We start from the raw sequence: 19,203 nt of genomic DNA, 5'->3' as shown, positions 1-19,203 counted from the left end.
AAAATGATTCAGGTAACTCTTCCAGGACTTGACCATTATCCCAATTTTTTCAGGATGTCCAAAAGATTCTTTCACTTTCAGGAAACAGAAAGTAATTATAAAATTATGATGCTCACATTCCCAAGAGGTGAGATGATGATATTTTGATCATTTGGTGGATTATCAATGTTTGTTATAGTTTACAGGGGTTGGCTAAGAGTTGTTATTGGACCATGGTGAGGGAGAAAGCTGTAGAGAGGGCGGCTTTTCTCCATCCTGCCAGTTGCACTGGACCAGTTTCTCTCCACCCACTGGGTCCCCACAGCCACTTAATGAAATAATGACTCTGAGGCTTAATATCAGTTACAACTCAATTGTTTGGCCAATGGCTTAGGCTTCTTACTGGATAGCTCTCTCTTAAATATTAACCCATCTCTATTAATCTATGTATCACTACATGGTTGTAGTTTACCGGTGATGCCCTGGCATCTTGCTTCCCCAGCAGCTACATGGCATCTCCTGACCCTGCCTTCCTTTTCTTTGCATCATTGTTTGGATGATTGCCTGCCTAGCTAAATTCTGCCTGTCTAGCTTTATTCATCAACCAATAAAAGCAACACATATTTGTAGCATATAGAAGGACATCCCACATCAGGAAACTAATCAAGGGAGGTTGGATTCAAGGATCTTTTTCTGAAAAGAAAAGGGGGGGGGATACAGGAATGATAGGATGAAAGGATAGATTATTGAATCTACTTTTTAACTTAAAAAACAGCTATTAATCTCAAATATTTTACATTGGTATGCATTTTTGTATATTGATACAAATTTAAGATTATTTTGTTAAAACACACTATATATATGTTTCTATTCTTGTTTAAGGTATTTTTGGTATATTGATAGAAATTTAAGGGTTTCTATGATATATATATATATATATATATAATTTCTATTCTTGTTTAAGGTATTGTGTCTATACAGCTCATTTTAAAATATAAAGTTCTAGTCCTTACAAACTATTTAGGATAATTTTAAAAAATATACAGGTTAATAGTTAGTCAACTATAATAATCAAACTTGTAGTCATGTAACATGTTTCAAGGTTAAAAGAGATATATCCTATATAGATAGGTGGTCTTCAAACACTTCAGAGAACAACAGAATATGGTATTTCAGGTGTTTTAATAACCTAAAGCTTTTCATGACCATGAGACATGTGTTTTACTGGCAGCACCAATTTAGTTCAAAGAAAGATGATGGGCATTGAAGAACCTCCATATGGAGTTTGCTTTTATTGCGATAAAGTTAGCCACTTGGCAAAAGACTGCCTTTGCCTTGACTGCTGACAAACAAAGGCAATGGCTAAACTTTGCCAACACATCATAGAACAGTTCTTCACAATTCCTGCTTCATAGAACAGTCTGTCAGATGTTCTAGGTCCATAGGCCGAAGGTAGATGCCCCAACATTGCAGAGGAAAGTTGGGTGACTGTCCATACAGCCAGCTATTTCTGTTATTTCTACAGTTTTGGAAGTTGTGTATTCTGCACTTTCTGCTTACTCAGTTAACATTGTATCCTTCTCAGATCTCTGATGGGGTTGAATATGATACAAAATAGTTATAATTTTACAGTTTTTCTTGCTACCAAATTCAGATAAATCTCACAAAAGAGATGAAAAATATATAGGGTTGAGAGACATAAAAGCTTAAGTTGTTTATCTAAGAAAATGTTCCGCCGGGCAGTGGTGGCGCACGCCTTTAATCCCAGCACTCAGGAGGCAGAGGCAGGCAGATCTCTGTGAGTTTGAGGCCGGGCTGGACCGATAGCCTCCAAAACAATACAGAGAAACCCTGTCTCGTAAAAACCAAAAAAAATAAAAAAAGAAAAAGAAAATGTTCCAAGATCTAAAAGGATAGTTTTTGGTTGGTAATACAAGTTAGGATTAAAAAGTAAATTAGGAGCAAAACTTTGGACTCACTAAGATAGGATAGATAATGAAATATTTTCTCTGAATTTACCAAATACATGTCGACTGGACATTGTAAATGTAATTCTTACCTGGTAATTGTTCTTATTACGTTTAGTTTTACTGTGTCAGAATTTAAAACCTTCCCTTTTATTTAGACAAAAGGGGGAAAATGTTGTGGGGTATTTGTACACCATGTGAGTTTTGTGGGATATTTGTATACTATGTAAAGGTGTATTGCTGTGATTTGTATAATAAAGGGCTGAACAGCCAATAGCTAGGCAGGAGGCATAGGCAGGACTTCTGGGTAGAGACAGAAAGTAGAAGGAGAAATCTAGGCAAGTGAAAGAGATGCCAGGAGACACAGAGGACGCACGATGGGTGTTGTGTGACAGAACATGGATTAATAGAAATGTATTAATTTAAGATATCAGAGCTAATTAAAAACAAGCCTAAGCTAAGGCCAAGCTTTTACTATTAAGAAGTCTCTGTGTCGTTATTTGTGAGGTGGTGGCCCAAAGAAAAAGAAAGTTTATGTCTAGATATCTTTCTCCTGGGGCAACTACTGAAGGGCGTGCTTCAGCAGCAAAAGCAATGCACTCTGATGAAGAAATAGGAAACAACGGTAAGAAACATCATTAACTATGACAGCAAGTCTTATGGAGTAAGTGAGTTCATGCATGCATGTGTGGAGGCCCCCTCAGGTGTTTTCTGTCACTCTCCAGCCTGCATCGTTTAAGACAGGATCTGTCACTGAACCCAGAGTTCACCATCTCACTCCACTGGCTAGCCAGCAAGTCCCTGGGCTCCACCTCTCTCCTCCCCCTCCAGCACTGGAGCTTCCAGTGCTCGTTATTCACTCTCAGCTTTTTTCTCTGTGTGTCTATGGTTGCTGGAAACAACTCAGGTCTTCATGTGCAACAAGTGATTGACCCTCTGATCACCTCCCCAGCCTGACAAATCTTAACCATTGACTCTGAAACCAACTCTTACAAAGACAGCCTTGAAGTCTGCAGAGGAAAAAATGTGAAAAATGAGGAAGAGGGACAGAATTCATTGTCTCCTTTCTTGCTTGAGGGACAGAGACACCTTATGAGTCGCAGTGGAAGAACATGAGTGATTATCATTTCCAAGACAGTAGAAGAAAGAGGAGACGGAAAAGAAAACATTGTGAACTCACAGAAACCAGGAAAGGAAGGAAGGGAAGCATAATAAATAGGAAAACACAAAAGAAGATGGCACATTAAATTAAATTAGAATGTATTCACAACCACAATAAATGCAATTCGGTTAAACTGGATTTTTACATCTCATATTGAATTGGCTTAAGATCAAGGATACTTACTTATGTATTGGGAGGTTTTGCTTTTCTTATCCCCAGGACAAGGATTTATATCTGTCTGTCTGGTTTTTGGAGACAGCATCTCTCTATGTATCCCAGGCTGTCTCAGCCTCCTGAGTGTTGGGATTACAGGTATGTTCCACAACACCAGTTAATTTGGTGGAAAACATCTTATTCCATATGCCTGTTGTACCAGTGTTGTTGACTGGTGTCACTGATGTTGGATGGTGTCATTGATATTCCTATAGTGATGACCTTCCTGCTGTGACCAGCTTTAAAAGATCTTAGAAGCCTGAGGAAAATGACCCTCAGGCACTCCAACAGAGTCCGCCAACATTTGTATGCCCAGGGTGTGGTGTGGGATGTGTGTGTGTGTGTGTGTGTGTGTGTGTGTGTGTGTGTGTGTGTGTGTGTGTGTGTGTAGAGGTCAGAAGACTTCATTTGTCATTCTTCAGGTGCTACCACTTTGTTTTATTGAGACAGGGTCTCTCAATTGGCCTGGAACTTTGACAACTAAGCTAGGCCAGCTGGCCAGTAATCCTAGAAATTCGTACATGTCTTCCTCTCCATGTTGAGATTAAAATTGTAGTCGGAACCATGATGCCTGGCCTTACATGTGTTCTGGGCATTGAACTCTGGCCCTCACACTTATAAGACAAGCTCTTTACTGTAGGAGGAAAACAGAATGTCGCCATTAACCATGTGACTTACTAGAGGCGCACACAGATGAGGTAATAAAAGAGCGGTTTACCGCACCACTAACCACACCCACTTTAGGCATGACTAAAGACGTATACAGACATAGGTGGTGAACTATGTCACTAGCCAGGCCCACTTTTGGGCATGGCTAGGAGCGTTATGGAGGAAGGTATAAAAGACTGAACAGCGGAAGTCTAGCTCTCTTTTTCCGGCTTTCAGCTTCCAGTTTGGCGGCGGAAAACTACTCGGCTCATCCGGGTTACTTGTTTGGTCTCTTGTAAGTAATTTCTACAATAAATACTTATTTTTACTTTCAGTAAGTGTGCCGTTTATCGTTGCAGCATCATTTTGGTGTCAGAACTTTCTGTGGTCTTTGATGGAGTTGAAGGCAGATAATCATAGTTTTCCTTAGTTATGATAAACTAAGATAAGCTACATATAGTACTTTGGACTCACAAGGATGGGATGGATGGTATTTTCTTTAAATCTTGCTAAATGTTGAAAGACAAAATATTGTAACTGTGTTCTTACTTGATAACTGTTCTGTTATATATAATTTGACTATGTTAAAGTTAAGACCTTTCTTTTTGTTTAGACAGAAAAGAGGAGATGATGGGGGAAGTCCTGTGTATATGTCAATAAAACACTGTTGGCCAATAGGGAAGCAAGATAGGTGGGACTAGGAGTCCAGGAGGACTCTGGGTAGGAGAAACACAGGGAGTCAAGATGTAACCGCCATAAGGATAAGAAGCCCGGAAACTTCTCCGGTAAGAGAGATACTTAGATTAACAATTATGGGATAAATGCTTAAGTCAGAGCTAGCCAGCAAGAAACAAGCAAGGCCAACAGCTTCAAAATTAATATAGCCTCCTGTGTGTTCATTTGGGACTGATGTGACTCTGGAACAGGCTGGTGGGAAGGCTTCCCTTTACACTTTACTGACTTAGTCATCTCCTCACTCTCCTCCAACTCTTTATTTGGGCAGTAAAGTTTCAAGCTCACCTGGCCAGTCTTTCATTTATTCTACCATCTTCCCCTTTAGCCCAGACATTTTAACGTGCAAGGGCTTTGACCTCCATGAGAACTCCTGCCAACAACAGATTTTCTATAAAATCCCAAGCAGCTTATTCCTCCTTCCCAAGTTGGAGAACAAAAACCATCAGAGCCTCTGCAAGTGCCTGCATTCCTGTGGCTAAATTAGCACAACATGCCTCCTGCACTTAGCACGCCTTTGATGTCTGTTCCTCTATTTTTTATTTACCTCTGTTTGCAAAAAAAAAAAAAGAGAGAGAAATAAAGGTCCCAAGCACAGGAACTAATGGGAACAAAAGCCATTGCTGTGAACCGGCCACTCGGCGAGAGTGAAGCAAAACCCTCTTTCAGTATTCACAGAGCCACCAAGCATGGCGCACCACAGGACTGCCTGTCTCTTTTCTCAGATACTAGAATAATTAATTGCATGACCATGACTTCCACTGGAGGTGATTTTATTCTGGCTGACTGTCACATGCATATACAGACATGTTTTATGCTGCAGCTGAGCATGGCTTTATTTAGATATGCTCTTCATATCTTGGGTGATTTCACTCCTAAGAACATGAGGAAGAAAATGAGGAGACAGTAGGGCAGTGAGCAGGAGGGATGCTTTTCATACTTTTTTTCCAACAAAAGGGAAAAGAGGCTAATGCCATGGCAAAGAACTTGGCTGTCTCCCCAGGCTGTGGGAGAATTGAGATGCACTGGAGAGCTGTCAAGGGTGTGCTGGGGGCAGGCAGAAAGCCAAGGGCAAAGCCAAGGTTAGCAGCCTGGGCTGGTTTCCTGTGGTGGGTCAGGTCTTCATCTGACCTTCTTTCCAAGGTTGGAAGTAGATTTGAGGCCAGAGCATGCAGAGGAAACAATGGGAGTGAAGTGTCTCAGATTTAGCCTGCTTCCTCCTTGCAAATCCTGCCAGCCTCAATACATACCACAGGGAGACTGCAATAACAAAAATAATGCCTAAATATCACCACGTGCTTTGATACATGTCAGGTACTTTCCAACCTGATTTCACTTCACCTTTAACTTAACTCTGTGAAGTACATGCTGGAATCAACTCTAATTTATGGATGAGGAAACAAACTCGCAGAGGTTAACATTTGCTAAAAGTGAGCCAGCTGGACAAGCTAGAACTAGGTTCTGAGCTATGGCTGGTGTTGACTTTCCCTGTTAATGTTCCTTTTGCCTCCTTCCTTCCTTCCTTCCTTCCTTCCATTCTTTCTTTCTTCATTCTTATGTATCTAAGAAATAGCCTCATGTAGCCCATATGCTCTACCACTGAGCCAGGCACCCAGCCCCTCACTGGAGAACTCTAGACAGGTGCTCTACCACTGAGCCCCACCCCAGGCCCTCACTGGGGAATTCTAAGCAGATGCTCTACCTCTAAGTCATACCCCAGTGTTTTATATGTAACTTGTATTTTGCCTTTGTTTTAGACATTATCTTCCAATGTAGTAGAGGCTGACTTCAAACTTGCCACCCTTCTGGCTCAGCCTTCCAAATGCTGAGATTACAGTTCTGTGCCCCCTGGATGTCAACCTTACTTTTTTGCATGAGTTCATTCACTCTCACAAGTGCCCTACTATGCAGGTACCTCAAGACCCACTTTTTGACGAGGAAGTCACAATCTACAATGGAAACTGCCTCACAGCAAAATTTTTCATAGCCATTCAGCACACAGTGTATGCGGGGTGGGGGGCAGTTGTTAATCTAACTGAAGGGCACCCCAGTGTTCAAAGTTTAGCTGTAACACACCTGTGATGTAAGAATTAAACACAACAGAACATGGTGGCACATGCCTGTGATCCCAACACTAAGGAAGCTGGCAATGAGCCACACAGTAAGAACCCATCTCAAGAAGAATGAGGAATAAAGGGAAGGAAGGAAGGAAGGAAGGAAAGAAGGAAGGAAGGAAGGAAGGAAAGAAGGAAGGAAGGAAGGAAGGAAGGAAGGAAGGAAGGAAGGAAGGAAGGAAGGAAGGAGGGAAGGAAAAAAGACAGAAAAATGGATTACAAACGATGTCAGTTTCAAACATCCTTCCAGAGCCTGGCACACAGTAGGGCTCAGTTATTGGTGAAGTTCTCACACTGGCCCTGTCCCTTCTTGGAGTGAACTCTAAAATCACACTGACACCCAATTAAATGGGGGTGGCTTACTTGCTGAGTAAGGAAGATCTGATGGAGACTAATCTGATTTTATCAATTGACTGATTGATGGTTTTGTCTGCTTGTTTGGTGTGGGGGGGTTGATTTTCTCTTTGTTTTCTTTTAAAATAGTCTAGCCTACAACTCACTGTGTAGCCAAGGATGACCTTGAATTCTCAGTCTTCCTGCCTCCACCTCCAAGTGCTGGGATTGCCGGTGCGTCGCCACACTTGGTTTAATCTTATTTTAATACACGTGCCTCTAAAAACTACCCTGGATTTGGAAACCTGTTCAGCCAGACTGCCCCAATTTCTTACACAATAGCTATCTTAATGAAATCTCAAGTTCATTTACTTCAAGAGCCTCTTAAAAGTAAAGGGACCTGTGTTCCCAGTGCTGATGTTGAGATGGCTGGTGACTTAGGGGTGGCCCAGGGGTCAATGGCCCTTCCTACAGTGATGTTCTTGGGAGCAAACATACTTATTTGCCTTCTTCAAGGTAAATTACTGTGTGTACACATGTGCTGGCATGTGTGTGTGCATGCACACTGTGTATACAGATGAGAGCACATGTGCGAAACCAGGGGTATCTTTAGGTGTCATTTCTCAGAAGCCATCCTCTCATTTTGGGAGTCTCTCACTGAGACCTGGGGCTCACCAATTAGGTTAAATTGGTTGACCAGCAAGTCCCAGGCATCCTCCTGTCTCTGTTTGCCTCAGCATTGGAATCATAGGCATGTGCCACCATGGTTGGCTTTTTATATAGGTGCTGGGGATCAAAGTCAGATTGCCATGTTTACATGCAAAGCATTTTATTTAGTGAACCATCTATCCAGCCTTAGCCACTATGTCTTTTCAACTGAAAATGACCATTTGGAATGGGCCATGGGAATCCAGGCCCCATTGCTTACTTTCTGAAGCATCCTCTCCACAGAGGTCCTGTCTCTATTTCTGCTGCCACACAGACAGAAGCCATCATCTGTGGGTGACAAGATGATGCTACCTTGGGGGTGAGAATAGAGAGGATAGCAGTACAGGTCCCATACTAGCTGGGCTGAAATCTCAGCTCTGTGACCTTGGACAGTATAACAACTTCTCTGGGTGTCATAATTTCTTCTGCAAAATGGGAACAAGTCACTCATTTCTGTGGGGTTTTGTTGATAAGATAGATCAAATTACCTGTGTGACATGATGTAAACAGTGCTCAGGAAAGAAGCACACCTGGGGAATTTGGGGTAGATATAATATGAATAGTAATGCCAATAACAATAAATACTATTTTACTGTAAAATGGAAATAAGTGTGAATTCTCTATCCCAGGAAATTCGGCGCGCAGTTCCGTTGTTACAGATGGATTCCCCCAATGGAGACACTGAGATTTTCAACAGTACCTGGCATATGAGGTCAGAAAGGAATTTGCTGGGGTTTAGGAATATGACAAGTTAAGAAACAGCAGGGCCTGCATGCCTGGGTAGCCCTGTCTGTCTAGGACAAGGCCACACAGACCCTCCATATTCCCATCATTTACTTAATTAGCAGTGGGGACAGCTGCTTGTCCCCCTGGGTGAAGGGGAGCCAAACACTCATTAATCCCTCCACGGAAGAAGCTGGACAGAGTGGCTCCTTATAGCTCTTCTCCCGGAGACAGGCTAGCCTCAGGCAGCAATACCTCCTGCACAGTCCTCTCTCTGCACCTGTCCATCTGTCTCCCCTCACCAGCTCTCACTCGCTTTGTTTATTTGTCCCATAAAAGGAAATACTTTTTGCCTATAACCTTGAGGCACTTGGAGAGTTTCCCCATTCCTATCAAGCAGCTGACTTGATGTTTCTGGAGTTGGTGGCATCAGAGCCTGGGCCAGGCAGCAGCCGCAGCCCTAACAACCTAGGCTTGGCTGGCCACCCATTAGGCCAAATAGATGCACAAAATGGGGGTGCGGGGTGTGTGGAGGGTGCACATCTTTAATCCTAGCAGAGGCAGGGGAATCTTTGAGTTCAAGGGGAGCCTGGTCTACAGAGTAAGTTCCAGGACAGCCAGGACTACACAGAGAAACCCTGTATCAAAAAAGAAAAACAACAAAACAAACACCACCACCACAAAACAACAGTGAAAAGTGGAGAAAGGAGATTTGTTCGATGTGGACAAATTGCAAAGAGGAATAAAATGACCTCCCTTCTCACCCAAGTTCTAACAGGAAGCCCAGGTTTCAATATCAAAGCAGACTCACACAAGGCTTCACCCTGCCCCGCCCCCCACCACTACTATTGCATCCTTCCAGCAAAGTGGTCTGAGAATTGTCAGAAGTGTGTGAATCTCTTCTTAGGACACAGATTTCTCCTCAGGCGGACTCCCAGGATTTTTCTTCTGCCAGGTTGAGATTCTTGGAGGAAGGAGGAATTCCAGTTCCTCAGGTTGCCTTTTTCACTGACCTGATGGTCGAAGGGAGCAGCACAAGTGTCTTTTTAGAACACTGTGCTTCCTGCCAGGATGGTAACATTACTGAAATTGCTTCTCTCTCACTCAAGACTCAAGATCCAGCCACCCCCACCACCACTGCTCCCTCTTTTTTTTTTTTAAAGAAACACCACCCCGCAAAAAAAAAAAAAAAAGGGTCTCCCAAGAGCTCTGTTTCTTGGGTTAGGGGAACGTTTCTCTGTTCCTGGGGTTTCTCTCAGTTCATAAATCACAGAGTCCCAACTTTCAAGTGGACTCAAGAAGAGGAGTTTCATAGAGGAAACTCCTGGGGGGTGAACAGTGACTGTCATCTGAGCAGTGTCTCCCCCCTCCCTGTGTTTCATAGAGGAAACTCCTGGGGGGTGAACAGTGACTCTCATCTGAGCAGTGTCTCCCCTGTCCCTGTGTTTCATAGAGGAAACTCCTGGGGGGTGAACAGTGACCCTCATCTGAGCAGTGTCTCCCCTGTCCCTGTGTTTCATAGAGGAAACTCCTGGGGGTGAACAGTGACTCTCATCTGAGCAGTGTCTCCCCTGTCCCTGTGTTTCATAGAGGAAACTCCTGGGGGTGAACAGTGACTCTCATCTGAGCAGTGTCTCCCCTGTCCCTGTGTTTCATAGAGGAAACTCCTGGGGGTGAACAGTGACTCTCATCTGAGCAGTGTCTCCCCTGTCCCTGTGTTTCATAGAGGAAACTCCTGGGGGTGAACAGTGACTCTCATCTGAGCAGTGTCTCCCCTCTCCCTGTGTTTCATAGAGGAAACTCCTGGGGGTGAACAGTAACTCTCATCTGAGCAGTGTCTCCCCTCTCCCTGTGTTTCATAGAGGAAACCCCTGGGGGTGAAAGTGACTCTCATCTGAGCAGTGTCTCCCCTCTCCCTGTGTGACTCTTTCACCCTCCTGTCTCACTTCACTTGCACTGGGCATGCATTTGAGTCTGGAGGGAAGGCATGGAAGTTTCCAGGCTTTTGTGCGTCTTTACCATGAATTGTAGAGATACATGGATAATTGCAGGAATGGAAATTGTTTGTTACTAGAGAGAGGTCCAAAGGAATTGGGAGGCATGGTCTGACTCCCAAGGAATAGAAGAGAACCCTGGGGTCCCTCTGTCTCTACCCTCTTAGCACTGGGGTTGCAAGTGTGTGCCATCACACCTAGCTTTCTTAATGTGGGATCTTGGGATCAACTCAGGTCCTCATGAGTGCAAGGCCAGCACTGGGCTATCACATCAGCTCCTAGTACAGGGAATCTGATTGGCTCTCCGAGCCCAGCCTTCACCTCTTTAGTCTAATTTGAGATCAACATTGTTGTTAAAATATCTAGTTTATCCAGTAACGAGACACAAACCGCGACTCAATGGTCCCACATGGAGTTTTATTGGTGGACAGGGGGATGAGGGGTAACCAATCGGTGCAGAGCTGAGAGAGATAAGATATGAAAGAGAGAGAGAGAGACAGAGAGAGAGAGAGAGGATGAGATGAAGAGAGTAAGAGAGAAAGTAAAAGAGAGAGAGATGAGAGTAAGAGAGGATGAGATGGAGAGGAAGATGAGAGTAAAAGAGAGAGCGTAAGCAGGCAGGGGTCAGTCCTTTAAAGGGGTCCTTTGTACCTGCATGGTTCTCACAGAACTCTGGGCTGGCCAGAGTGCTGCCTGAGTGCATCTTGCCAGGTAATAGGGCAGGCCAGCGTAATGCCTGAACCTTTCAACCATGATAAGAAACATGGCTACTTTGACAATAATACAGCAGTGTTCAATTTTCTCCAAATGGGATCCATGAGGGTGATTTCCAGAACACACCTTTTATAATTTTAATATAATTTAAAAAGCCCTCCATAGGCTCATGTGTTGAATACTTGGTCTCTGATGGTAATACTTTCTTGGAAGTTTTTAGAAACCTAAAGAGATAGTTTAGAGGAGGAAGTCACTGGAGTGGTTCCTTGGAGTCTCTCTCTCTCTCTCTCTCTCTCTCTCTCTCTCTCTCTCTCTCTCTCTCTCTCTCTCTCTCTCTCTCTCTCTCTCCCCATGAAGTACCACATGCCCCAGCTACCAGTCCGGGCAGCCCACATGCCTCTGGGGAGAGATATAAATGTGGTCAATCTCAAAATCATACCGTTACTCAAAACATCATGATAAGCTGGAGAGTCGGCTCAGTGGGTAAGAGCACTTGCTGCATAAACATGAGGCCCTGAGCTTGAGACCCCAGCACCAACATTAAAAGCTGGACATGGCTATACTTGCATCTGTTACCACAGCACTGTAGGGTAGAGAAAGAAAGATTGATGTGACTAGCTCCTTGTTTAGCCCTAGGTCCAATGAGAAACCTTGTCTCAAAGGGATACTCCTCTGGTCTCTGCACACACATGTACAAGCATGTACATCTGCATACACATACATGTTCATATATTACACACCAAACATAAACACGCAAAAACTTATTTGAAAAACAATGAGACTCAATTGTGCTGCTCTTACCTGTGAGATAACAGCATTGTGTCATGATGCCAAAGGTTTGGACACCCCCGGAAGCTATGAACACAATAAATCTTTCTTCCTTCAAGTTGTCCCCAAGCATTTCTGTCACAGTCACACAAGAGTAGCTTATTAGTTACTCATTCAAACAGGGCTCAAGAAAACCCTTAAAATTTCAATCTGATAAAACTGGACTGTTCGGAAGTCAGTGTGAAAAAAAAGGCCAGTTGCTTACTTTGTCTAGTCCCCAGTTTCTGAAGAATCAGCTTTGCCTGTGGTGACATACCACATGGAAGATAATTGATTGCCTTTGTGTAGTTACAGTCCCCACTACAGAATGCTGAAGTTTCAACATGACCCGAATATGAGACAATTTCCCATCTATGCCAAGCTCAATCTGACATTATATGTGTGTATGTGTGTATATGTGTGTATGTATATTCTGTATTACTCAATGAGCAAAGCACTTTCCACACAAGCATGAGCACCTGAGTTCAGATCCTCAGTTCCCACATTAAAGGAAGGCATGATGGCACTTGCCTGTAACCCAGAAATGGGGAGGTAGGCATAAGAGGACCTATGAGGCTCACAGTGAGGCCAGCCAGTCTAGCTGAATCAGTGAGCTCCATGTTCAACAAGAGATACCACCTCAGAAACTAAGGTGGAGAATGATGGAGGAAATGGAGGAAGATGTTCCTGACCTCTGGTCTCTACACCTCATATATGAATGCGTGCTTACACACACACACACACACACACACACACACACAGACCTGTACTTTTTGCCAGTGTGCTAGCATGAAACCCCCCTTTTTTTTCTTTCACTTGCTTCAGCGTTTGAGGTGTTTGCTCTGATGGCACTACTGTTTGTTGAATAATACAAGGGCAGCCGCCAAGGTAAAATAACGAGGAAGGTCCTATGTGACTGAGGTGGCCCTGCAAGGACCAAGTCAGAGATTCCCAATTAGGTGTTCACAAACAATGTGAAATGGCATGTTCTGGACAGACTTGCTGATAAGAATGTTCCAGCTAATTAAAATGTCACGGTTTCCTGGTTGGCCAAGATTTATCATAAGGTTGGAAGGTAACACTTGTCCAATGGTCAGTTCCTGCTGATAAGAAGTTCTTCTTGACAGTTACAGAGGTCTTTGATAAATAAAATATGGGAAATAGATGAATTATTACTTAATAAATGCAGTATTGTTGGGTGATTTCCAGAGAGCAGAGGTTGTAAACCAGCAGCCTGTCATACCAGCTGATGTGTAGAGAACTTTCACTCTGGCTACACAGGACTTGGGATTGTGTTGTATTAATTTGAGCCAATACACAAACAAGATATTCTCCTATGCAAATAGCTACTCTTTCTCACATGCATACATGTATATTCATCCCAAATCCAGACTGTGACTTCCTTTCAAAACTGGCTACCTGGACCTGAGGCTCTCAGTGGAGAAAGTACTTGATGTCCAAGCACGAAGGCCTGAGTTCAGGTCCTCAATATGAAGCCAGTTGCAGCCCTGTGTCTGTTACCCCAGCATGGAGGAGGTAGAGAGCACAATGGACAACCAGTCTACCTGAATTCATGAGTTCCAGGCTCAATGTGAGACCCTGTTTTAAAAAAATAAGGTAGAGAGCAACTGAAGAAGACACCTAACATTGACCTCTAACCTCTAAACACACACACATACCTCCCCATGCAGTACAAATAAGTACACACACACACACACACACACACACACACACACACACACACACACACCTGGTCACCTGGTCTGCATGTCTAGCTATTTCAGTCTGCAGTATAAGCTGTTGACATTTGATATGACAGCTAGAGGCCACCCCTTTCCGACCCTCTCACATGTCACAGCACCAGAGGCCATGCATGACCTGCACTGTGTCCTCTTATCTCTGTTAAAACTGAAAAGACTCTGGGCATGGTGATGGGTGTCTGTCAGTCCAGCACTAAGAGAGGGAAGCAGGAAGATCATGAGTGCAAGGTCAACCTGGGCTAATATCCTGTCTGATAAAAGAAAGGGGGTAGGATATAGAGAAGAAAGCTGGGAGGGAGGGAGAGAGGGAGGAAAGGCTGGCGAGATAGTTTTTCCAGTAAAGTTCTTGCTATGCAAGCATGGGGATCTGAATCTGGATCCCCAAATCCCACATTATAGTTGGGTGTGGCTGCACCTGTTCATGGGAACAGGAGACAGTAACAGGAGGACCCATGGAGTTTGCTGGCCAGTCTGGAGGGTTGGAGGGGAGACCCTTCTATATAAGGCAGAGAACAACAGATTAAGAGAGTTCCAACTGCACCCACACACACACACACACACACACACACACACACACACACACACACACACACAAGCACCCCACTTAAAAAGAGAAAAGAATTGGGAAGAGAGACCAGGCAAGGATCACCTGAGTTTATTTTGCTCCTGGTCTGTTTTAACATTGACCTTCCCCCTGGTTCCTCTGATGGGTCAGTAAACTACAGCCTGGGCCTCAGTCTAGACCAGCATTCATGTTTGTAAGTGAATTTTGGTTGCGTTTTGTTTGCTTTGTTTTGTTGTGCAGTACTGAGAATGGAGCCTAAGGCCTCATTGGCTCACCCAAACTGGTAGAAGCTGGCTTCTGTAGCGTTGCAGAGGGAATAGAGTGGGCAGGTATAGCACATCTAGGAATAACATGGGTATGGTTCCTGGCTTCTGAGCTACAGTTCGGTGGGGGCATATTGAGCTTCTCTGAATCCAGAAACCCTGAACAAAAAGTAGGAGGTGGAATATGCTCCATGGCTTCTCTCAGCCCCTCTTCCCACCGCCACCACCCCAGTTTAATGCCCTCACAGCAGGATCAACCACAAGAACTAGATGTCCATAGGCCAGCTCCAGTGAGCTCACTGAGGAAGGGAGGATTAAGATGGGAGAGTCTGGGGGAGATTGTGGCACAGTCACATTGACTTGGCTTTCCTACCTTTGTGCCATCAAAGGGAGGGCATAATGGCAGAGCTCATAAGCTCGTGAAGTGGGATTTCCCCTCAGCTAAAGCACAGTTTATACCAAGCTGGTCTGAGGAAGAGATCTGCTGCCTATAATATAGATTCTCTATGGTTGGTTGTGGGCAGGCAGAGCAATCCCCACCCTTGCTTCCCACCATCCCCCAACAACCTAGTGGAAGCTGCAATGTTTACCAGATTCTTACAAGAGGGGAAACTGAGGCTTATGAGGATCAAGGGACGTGCCCATGCCATACTCCAGAACTCTTTCCCTGCCTGTAAAAGGATAGTTGACACACAAGACCCTGACATCTTTGTGTGTGCATGCATGGGCATATGCATATGTACATGTGTATATGTATTCATGTACTTGTGTGCATGATTCATGTACTTGTGTGCATGTATATGTACTTTTTTGTACAAGTGTGAGTGTATGCGTGTATGTGTATGTATGTATGTGTGAGTGTACATGTGCGTGAACGTGTGGAGGCTAGAGGTCAACACTGAGTACTCCTCTTCAATCACTCTCTACCTTGTATTTTGAAACAGGGTCTTTCACTGAACCTGGAGCTCACCAGTTAGGCTAGTCTGTCTGTCCATGGAGCCCCCAAGATTGATCTGTCACACACACCCCCAGTGCTGGGGTTACAGGCCAGCTCTGTCATGCACAGGTTTTTACATTGGTGCTGGGGATTGGAACTCAGGTCCTCCCGCTTGAACAGCAAGCACTTTTCCCAGTGGACAACCTCCCTGGAATAGACTCTTAGTGTCTTCATTAGGATATTGAAAGCTCCAAAATTAGCCTCTGTCATAGCTACTGCCGAGTTACAGCAGAGACTGTCCATCCTGGGAGGCTGTCCCCATCAACTCTAGGGTCCCTTTCAACTCATCTTCTGCCTCCCAGGCCAGTATCATTTTCCTTTGTGATTGCTTTCCTGGAAATGGGACTGTAGACACGGCCTGTTGCCCCACCCCACTACAATCCTTACTATTCAATTATCCCAGTTTATTGAGCTCTTTAAAGATACTTTATTGTTCTCCCCTTGCCATGAACCTAATCTCCGTTTTCCCCTAACTTCCCTCCAGGGTTATTGCTCCATCAAGAGAAAGGTCACCACAGACTCAAAAGAAACAGAGAAAGAGGCAACAGAGAGCTGACCCCATGTCAAGTTTGTTTTCACCAATATTAAATTGATTGATGAATGTGGAGGCACAATGCCACATTTATCCCATCCCTCCTCAAGCTATGTCTTGCTGGATGTCAGTCTTGGAAGTAACAACTGTCATGACAAATAATAATAAGAATTCTATGAGTGTAACATTTTCTGGCGGACTTTGCTGCATATGAAGATCTTAGTTCATTTGCAAAGCAGTTCTGTGATGTAAGCTGCTATTGCACAGACTGGATGATACGACAGGACAGGAAGTTCTACTCTGGACAAAATGGAGTAGCCCTACTCTTCCCCGGCCCTCTCACTCACATAACAAAAGAAAACTCTTGGGGCTGCCAAAAACTCACACCTTGCAAGTGTGAGGAATTGGGTCTGGATACCTAGAACACAGGCGTGCAGATGAATGTGTGTGATTCCAGTGAATGGGGGGGGGTGATGGAAAGGAATATTCTCAGTGTGCTGCAAAGAAAGTAGAGGTAACCGTGTGGCAAGGCAATTTCTTTTTGAGATGAGAATGTTTCTTGTGCCAAGAACCAATCCAGGCTGGCAAGTACACAAGGAGGTGGGAAATTCACTGAGTTTTTATTATAACACAGATGGTGGCTGTGTTGTATCCCATTGGTAGGAGCTCGACCTCATAATCTGACTTACTGGCTAGTTCGCCTTCAGCACAGAGAGAAGTGGTGAGACTGAGTAAGGTCTCAAGAATGTCCAGGGGTGGCTGAACAGGCCCGTGTACAAGATTATCTCAAGATAGGTTGTGGAATTTTGGTCTTTGGCAGGCTGAACACTTCCAATAAGAAAAATAATGTACAACAGAGACAGATGGGTCCCTGGAAGCTAGTGGCCTACATGGTGACATCCGGGGCCAACAAGAGATACTGTCTCAAACAAAATGGTAGAAGGTGCCTGAGGTTAGACACCCAAAGTTAACCACACACACACACACACACACACACACACACACACACACACACACGCACGCACGCACGCACGCACGCACGCACACACACACGCTCAGAGCATCCTAGCATCCTATATGTCATCAGACTCTACTAGGAAGCCATGTTCTGCTCTTCTCTGCAACAACCTAACAGTGAGCTTCAGTTCTCTGTTCCCCTAGGCCCAGGTCAGATACAATGAGATGATGCAGGGTATGGCTCCACTGCTGCTGTTGGAGAGCTGTCAGTGGGGCAGAGAAGGGAGCAGCCTGCTACTCACCAGTCTGCCCCAAATACTCGGGAGTCACTATGGCACTTCTGTAAGGACAGGGCCCAACAGGAAGCAAAATAGACACATGATCCATGCCTTTATCCAACTTGTATGCTAAGGAAAACTAAGGAAAACTTGTATGCTAAGGAAACTGCATAGGAGACTGCCTGAAGTGAAATCCCAGTCTCATCATTCAGTATGCAAAATGTCTAAGATGGGATACAAAATCGTTTGTCCTAACAAGGTCTGGGGGAATTAGATCTGATCCCAAGGAGAAAGCAAAACAATCAGGCATTGATTTGAAAATGGGTCAGAGGTTGAAATTTTCACCAACTTAAAAGCAGACATGGAGTAAAAACATGGGTGCTCTCTGCACAAGCACCAGGACCTGAGTTTGATCCCCAGTACCCACATAAAAAGCAAGAGTTGGTGGTTCACACTTGTAATTCCAACACTGGGGAGTCGAAACAGGCAGGTCTCTGGAACTCAGGGTCTAGCCAGCCTAGCCTACTTGATGAGCTACAAGCCAGAATACAAGGTAGAGAATGACTGAGTTAGACACCCAACCTTGACTTCTGGCTTTCACACATATGGACACACCACACACACACACACACACACACACACCCCAAACCAATTGTCATAAATATGCTTCAACAAGCAACTATAAATTCTCTTGAAAAAAGCATAATAGAATCTTAGTAGAAATAATAATAATTAATAATAATATTTGAAACAAAACAAAGGACCAAATGGAAATCAGAGACCTGAAAACCACATTTACCAAGGAGAAAAAAAGTCTCACTATATGAACCAGATGGACATGACAGAGGAGCAGCTCAGTAAATGCAGACACAGCCACAAAACTCACTCTGGATAACCAAAAACAAATGGAAAAAATAGTCTTAGAGGCCTGGAAGACAGTAAGAAAGGAACAAGTATTCTGAGTTCCAAGAGAAGACAGAAGGGGCTGAAAAGGGACTCAGAAAGTGTACTACATTTGAACAAAGACCATGAACCTGCAAATCCAAGAAGCTTAGGGAAACTAAATGTTGCAAAATAACTTCTAACTAAAAACTAAAAGATCCACATAACAAACTTCTGAAAACTGACCCCCCAAAATGTTTAAGTAACCAGAAGGGAAGCAGGAACTATCAATTACTTGTTTGGGAACAGTAATTTGAAGAACAGCAGGGTTTTGGTACTACTGGGAATAAGGAAGTAGCTTGACATTTCCCAGTAGTAAAAGGACTGTCAACTGGGAAGGCTATCTAGTGAGACTGTCCTTCAGAAGCAAAGACTGATGGGATGAGGTTGGCAGCTGAAGTACCTGGCATGCAAACATGAGGACCTGAGTTCAGATCTCCTGTACCAGGTAAACAGTGGAGTGTGGAGGTGTAAATATGTAACTCCCATGCTTTGGAGCAGTGGGGGTGAGACAGGAGATATCCAGGACTCACTAGCCAGACATTCTGGTGGAGTCGGTAAGCTCCCAGCTCTGTCAGAGAGCTGTCTCAAAAGCTAAAGTGGAGAGTAGGATTGAAGAAGACACCCAATGTCAACCTCTGGCTTCTATGCCCACATACATGTATGTGAACATACCTGTATAGTTATAACACACACACACACACACACACACACACACACAAACACACAAAGGGGGCAGATAACATCATTTGTAAGCAGGGGAAACACAAACAGGTATTTTATTGGCTAATGATCTCATAAAGACTGGAAAGTGG

At 44.1% G+C, this 19,203-nt stretch overlaps 1 long non-coding RNA gene across 1 annotated transcript; it reads left to right on the top strand.

Annotated features, from left to right (window-relative positions):
* Positions 1–4,714: 4,714 nt before the first annotated feature.
* Positions 4,715–16,396, top strand: LOC121141815. The gene is made up of 3 exons (XR_005878748.1): positions 4,715–4,754; positions 8,486–8,568; positions 16,164–16,396. It is a non-coding gene; the product is annotated as an uncharacterized LOC121141815 (long non-coding RNA).
* The last annotated feature ends 2,807 nt before the right edge of the window (positions 16,397–19,203 follow it).

This window comes from Mesocricetus auratus, unplaced genomic scaffold (assembly GCF_017639785.1).
Source record: "Mesocricetus auratus isolate SY011 unplaced genomic scaffold, BCM_Maur_2.0 Super-Scaffold_100008, whole genome shotgun sequence".
Classification (NCBI taxonomy): Eukaryota; Metazoa; Chordata; class Mammalia; order Rodentia; family Cricetidae; genus Mesocricetus; species Mesocricetus auratus.
The sequence above is the reverse complement of the archived record's forward strand: the minus strand, read 5'-3'. Positions and strand labels throughout refer to the sequence as shown.